Raw genomic sequence first — 6,081 nt, 5'->3', positions numbered from 1 at the left:
TGCTTAAGGGGACAAGGTCAGAAAATGTCACTTCTGAAATCCGAACTAATAGAATCAACATTGAATAGATGAGAGCAGCCATCTGCAAAGTAATCCACCTTAAGGGTTGGTTTGTAAATGTGGTACCAATGAGACAAGGGTGCTTTTCAGGTCTCTATGGTGACCAGCACGTCGCCACAGGCTGGAGATCTGCCAAATATAAAGAAAACGATAATGTCAATCAGTTGTAATCTGATTGCTAAAGATAATGTTGTATAAGCAGGAGAGCCCTTGTCTACACAGGGTCTTGAAAAGACCTGAGCAACACATTTTCTGCACTCAATCATCATCAAGTGCTACCTGTAGCCATTTGCAATTTACAAAGCACCTCCATGTGTTACCTCAGTGCATCTCCATGATGACCCCGTCAAGTGGACCTTATTCATCATTTTATAGATGATATAAATGAAATGCAGGGAGGTGAATCAACTTGCCCTAAATCACCCCCACACACACCCACACACACACTAACACACCTTCACTAGACCCAAAGAGCATGAGATGGTTATAAACCCAAGGAGAGAAATACCTCTCAGGCAGAGATAGAAAGTTCTTGCAGTGATGAGGTGTTCAGCCCACTCGATTTGGTTCATTCTGATTCTGTGCTCAGGTTGCGGCTTTTAGCTATGAAGAGGTTTGGCTCAGGGCCTTGGACCCCATGAAGGGAGTGCTGGAGGCGGGGGGCGGGGGGGAGGAAGTTGGGAGAGAATTACTACCAGACTCGTTTCTTGTTCATTCAGCAAACATTTGTTGGACAACTACTATGTGTCCAGAAGTGCTAAGAACATGTGATATAGTGGTAAATAAGACACAAAACTCCACACCAAGCTGATGGACTAATTACAGTAGTCTAACGAGTAAATACAGAAGTCCCTCCTTATTTGTGGGAGATATGTTCCAAGACTCCCCCGCCAGTGGATGTCTGAAACCGCAGATAGTACTAAGCCTTATATATACTAAGTTTCTTCCTATATGTATCTACGATAAAGTTTAATTCATAAATAGACACAGTAAGAGATTAACAACAATAATTAATAAAACAATCATAACAATACTCTGTAATAAATATTATGTCAATGTTGTCTGTCTCCAAAAATATCTTATTGCACTGTACTCACTCTTCTTGTGATGATGTGAGATGATAAAATGCCTACATGATGGCACGAAGTGAGGTGAATGATGTAATAAGCACTGTGACGTAGTGTTAGGCTACTTCTGATCTTCTGTTGCTATGTTGGAAAGAGGGCCATCTGCTTCTGGACCATGGTTGCCCTTGGGTAACTGAAACCACAAAAAGCAAAACTGCACATATACTTTAAAAACGCTATGATAGAAAAAGGAGCATGGGGTACTCTGGGGGCTCATCAAAGAGCCATCTACAGTGGTCTCTGGGAGGGCCTGGAAAAGCTTCCCAGAAGAATTGGTGCCTTAGCTGATACTTGAACGGATTTAGCAACACAAAAAGAGGTTGGAGGAATCAGGATGGGGAGAGAAAAACTTAACAGGAAGACAGGATGAGAACACTGGGGGGTGTGGGAATGTGTGACAACAAAAGGCAAGGGAAGAGCCGTGGGAGGAGTGGTAGTGAGAAGTGCGGCTGTAGAGATAATCAAAAAGCCAAATTAATATAAGAATGACCTCATAATAATAATGCATAGTACAATTTCCCAAGATCCATGATGTTATTAATCATGATTATTAATCATTCATTGATGAAATCAATACAAATGTATATGGCTGCTACCAATGACTTTATAATTCTAAGATCTGACTTGAAGTGAGTGATTAGAGCACCTCAGTGTGAGGCACAGAGCTCAGTATGCTACATGCACCCTCACAGCAATCCGCTGTGTGGGATCTGTTATTGTCCTACCGTGCTAGTGAAAATTGCAGGTCAGAGAGGTTAAGAGTGCACCAAAAGCCACATTGGCTGTCAGGTGGCTGCTTTGGCATCAGGACTGAGATTTAATATGGACTCCGGAGCCCATCCTGGGAACTGGCTTGCTCAATAGCAATCAAATGCGGGGTGCGTGGGTGGCTCAGTCAGTTGAGCATTGGACTCTTGATTTTGGCTCAGGTCCTAATCTCACCGTTGGTGAGATCAGGCGCCAGAGTTGGGCTCCATGCTGACAGTGTGGAGCCTACTTGGGATTCTCTCTTTCCCTCTCTCTCTCTGCCTCTCCAATGTTTGCTCTCTCTCTCTCTCTCAAAATGAATAAAATAAACTTAAAAAGAATAGCAATCAGATGTGTTTAGGAATTTTGACTTTAAGAGAAATAGTCATCAAAGGGCACAGAGGAGACACCCAGATTTTGTTTTAAAACACTCATCCTAGGGGCACCTGGGTGGCTCAGTCGGTTAAGTGTCCGACTTCAGCTTAGGTCATGATCTCACAGTTTGTGGGTTTGAGCCCCACATTGAGCTCTCTGCTGTTAGCAGAGAGCTGGCTTTGGATCCTCTGTCTCCTTCTCTCTCTGCCCCTCCATTACTCATTCTCTCTCTCTCTCTCTCAAAATAAATGTTACCAAAAATAAAAAAATTAAAAAAAAAAACCTCACCCTAGCTGCGTGGTGAAGGATGAACTGGAAGGAGGAGAATAGAGGAAGAGAGGGCAAGGGAAGCCTTTTGCCTTTTACTTCATCTCTCAGATGGTTGTGGTTTGGACTAGGTAGGTAAGCAGTGGGAATGGAGAGAAGGAGTATATTCACGAGATATGTAGGAGGTAACTTTGACAGCCCTGGTTCTTGATAGGATATGCGAATTGAGGGCAAAAACAAACAAACAAACCAAAAAAAGGGCAAAAAACAAAAAACAAACCTTTCAGGATGACTCTCGGGGTTCTGGCTTAAACAAATGGATAAATGGTGGAGCCGGTCCTCAAGAAGAGGAACACAGAAGGAGGAGAAGGTTCTGAGGAAGAAGACACCCACTGAGTTCACACTGCAGGTGGAGCGCAAGGTCCATGAGAGAGATACTAAGCTGGAGAGATGGTTCTAGAATTCTGAGTAGAGATCTGGACCAGTCATCAAGATAAAGAAGGTGATCCAGTCGTGGAGGGATGAGGTCTCCTAGGTGTGCAGAGTGAGAAGGGCAAGGGTGGATGCACACTACAGGTTGAGGGAGGATGAGTGAAAAGTGTGTGTAAGGCACTGCAAAGGGTCTGCTTAATTTTGTTTAATGTTTATTTTGTGCGTTTATTTTTTGAATGTTTTATTTATTTTTGAGAGAGAGAGAGTGCAGGGGAGGGGCAGAGAGAGAGGGAGACACAGAATCTGAAGAGGCTCCAGGGTCCTTGCTGTCAGCACAGAACCCATGCTGGGTTCGAACCCAGGAACCACGAGATCATGACCTGAGCCAAAATCAGATGCTTAACCAACTGAGCCACCCAGGAGCCGCTATTTTATTTATTTTTGAGAGAGAAAGAGAGAGCGTGAGCGAGGCAGAGACAGAGGGAGACAGAGGATCTAAGTGAGCTCTATGCTGACAGCAGTGAGCCAATACGGGGCTCGAATTCATGAACCACGAGCTCATGACCTGAGCCAAAGTGAGAGGCTCAACCCACTGAGCCACCCAGGTGCCCAGGTCTGCTTGCTCTTATGGGAGGAGAAAGCTAATAGGCCTGAGACTGAGTTGAGACTTCAACTTTATGAATAGAAAAGACATGTGGAAGGTATTTAGTTCAATCCTCTCACTTGGAGATGCCTCCCCAAAGAGGGGCACTGGGCAGCACCACTGCCAGTTTGAACACTCTTGTAATTTTCAGTAAGGATGAGGGCTTGGGGCTGCCTCTCTACCCATGAAGAGGGCTGCTGAGAGCCAATCCCACTGTCTCAACCTATGCCCATTCCCCTTGGAATACGAGGATCTCACAGGGTTTGATCCAACAGTTTGAAGAGACAGTATAACATCGTGATTAAGCATATGGCCTTTGCAGCAAGGTTGCCTGTTTTCAAAACCTCCACCGACTTTTGCCGTCTGTTTGACATTGGGCAAGTCATTCATTCCCCTGATTCTTACCTTTTCCATCTGTAAGAAAGGGGGTAATAATTATACCAACCTCACGGGGTTTATTTTGAGGATAAAATGAACTAGAACATTCCCTGGCAGGTAGTAAACTCTATTGAATGTTAGCTGATCCTGGCCAACAAGAATGTGTCTGACCTATTACAGTTTCCAAATCCATATTCTCCAGGGTCCAATTGCTCAATAAAAATGCTTAGAGCATTAAAAAAGCAGGAACACCAGCAAAACTGTTTGGGAAAGGAATAGGATAGTTGATATTTCAAAGGACTCCATCAAAGTAGTCATCACAGGAAAAATCAGAACTTGGTTGGACTTTCTTTCCCTTTTTACAGTTTGGTATAATTTTTACTCTGAATCACCTAATGATGGTGGTAGCATTGAGTATAGAGCTGGGGGTGGGGGTGGGGGTCAATCCATGTCTTTTTAGTACTTGAAGCCTCTGAGTCACAGTCTCAGATAATTCCATTTGAGCCTTTCATCAAGCCTGAAAAGGAGATGTCATTTATATCTTCCTTTGTAGAGGTGGAAAATAAGGCTCAGAGAGATCAAGAACAGACGTGGGACTGGAGCGGAACCCAGGCAGATGATGTCAGAGCCCCCCATGAAGTGGGGGCTTGATTGGTTCATGGTCCTGGAGTAGGGATTCATGGCCATGGGCCAATTTATCCCATGTAAGAGGAATTGGTGCTTTTGTGCAAGAAGTAAAGCAGTGAGGGGGCCCTACTGGCAGGCCCCAGGCTGGGGCAATTTGGGCCAGAAGGCAAAGATGGCTCCCGAGGACTTTTGGAAAGGCCCCTCCTTGGGGGCCATATGTTTGCAATCACTGTGTGTATGGCCAGAGTCAGCGGGGCTGGGCGTGGGGAGGGGGTTGTCTTGGCCGGTGGCCAAGCCAGATGTTTACTGTGTGCCTCCACATAGCATGGAGCTCAGTAACTCCTTGCCATGCTGGGAATTTGTATGCCATAGTTATGACCAACTTCGTCCCATAACTGAGAAGGTTTCAAAGGTCCTCTGGGCAGGCCCAAGGCAGAACCAGGGAGGTGGGAGATTAGCCTCCCATCCCCTCACACCTCCCTGTTGGGGCCCCTTTCTTTGCACATGACTTTATTTCCTCTACCCTCTCTCCATGCCCAAGTACTTCCTGTACCTCTGAAGCTTTCCCCACCCCAGGACTTCCACTAAGGCCTGCCTGGCCATTGGCTTCATTTCCCCCTGCTGTTGTGAAGGATGAGCCCCTTTGCCCCCATTTTTTTAAGTAACTCGGACTAGAACTCACAGTCCTGAGATCAAGAGTCTACTCTTGATCAAGAGCATGCTCTACTGGCTGAGCCAGCCAGACACCCCAGCCCTTTTCCACCTAACAACACCCCAGTCATCTTTACAATCCCCCATCTTGGCTCTTCTCTGAAGCTTCTCCAACTTCCTCAGAAAGGGAAGGACAAGGAGGCAAGTGCTCACTGTGTACCTACTCTGTGCCAACTGTGGAACCTAGGGTTTTACATACCTCACCTCATTAAATCTTCACAACAGCCCTGTAAATTTCTACAGGTGAGGGAACCTGGGTCCAGAGATGGCAAGCAACTTGCCCAGGGTCACACAGCTGATAAGGGCAGGAGTGTAGCTCAGTTTAACTCCTGAGTCCCTATGAACTTGAACTCTTTCCAGTTCACACCACAATGCCTGTCCCAAGACATGTTCCCTCTTGATCACCTTCAGCTCTTCTCTTCTCATCCCACCACATGTCCAATCCATCAGCAAATCCCATTGGCTCTACCTTCAAAGTATATCCAGAATCCATAATTTCTCACCATCTCCACAGGGGCCACCCTGGTCTAAGTTTCCATCATGTTTCACCCAGCTTACTGCAATAGTACCCTAAATGCTCCTTTGCCCCTAGTAGGGCACTTGCTTCACCCTTGGCCCTTACCACGTTTCCCACACATGGTCTCTTCATCACACAGAAGCCAGATGGATCCCAATGAAACACGTTGGGGGCGCCTGAGTGGCTCAGTTTATATC

General features: G+C 45.8%; 1 long non-coding RNA gene across 1 annotated transcript; it reads right to left on the bottom strand.

Moving 5' to 3' along the window:
* Positions 1-15: 15 nt before the first annotated feature.
* Positions 16-1,314, bottom strand: LOC144230948 (uncharacterized). Its single transcript, XR_013334927.1, has 3 exons — positions 1,158-1,314; positions 569-709; positions 16-189 (listed from the first exon to the last, which is right to left on the bottom strand). It is a non-coding gene; the product is annotated as an uncharacterized LOC144230948 (long non-coding RNA).
* Positions 1,315-6,081: the final 4,767 nt, after the last annotated feature.

The sequence above is a fragment of the Crocuta crocuta genome, unplaced genomic scaffold (assembly GCF_008692635.1).
Source record: "Crocuta crocuta isolate KB4526 unplaced genomic scaffold, BGI_CrCroc_1.0 scaffold440, whole genome shotgun sequence".
Classification (NCBI taxonomy): Eukaryota; Metazoa; Chordata; class Mammalia; order Carnivora; family Hyaenidae; genus Crocuta; species Crocuta crocuta.
Note: the sequence above shows the minus strand (reverse complement) of the source record. Positions and strands in the feature narration are given on the sequence as shown.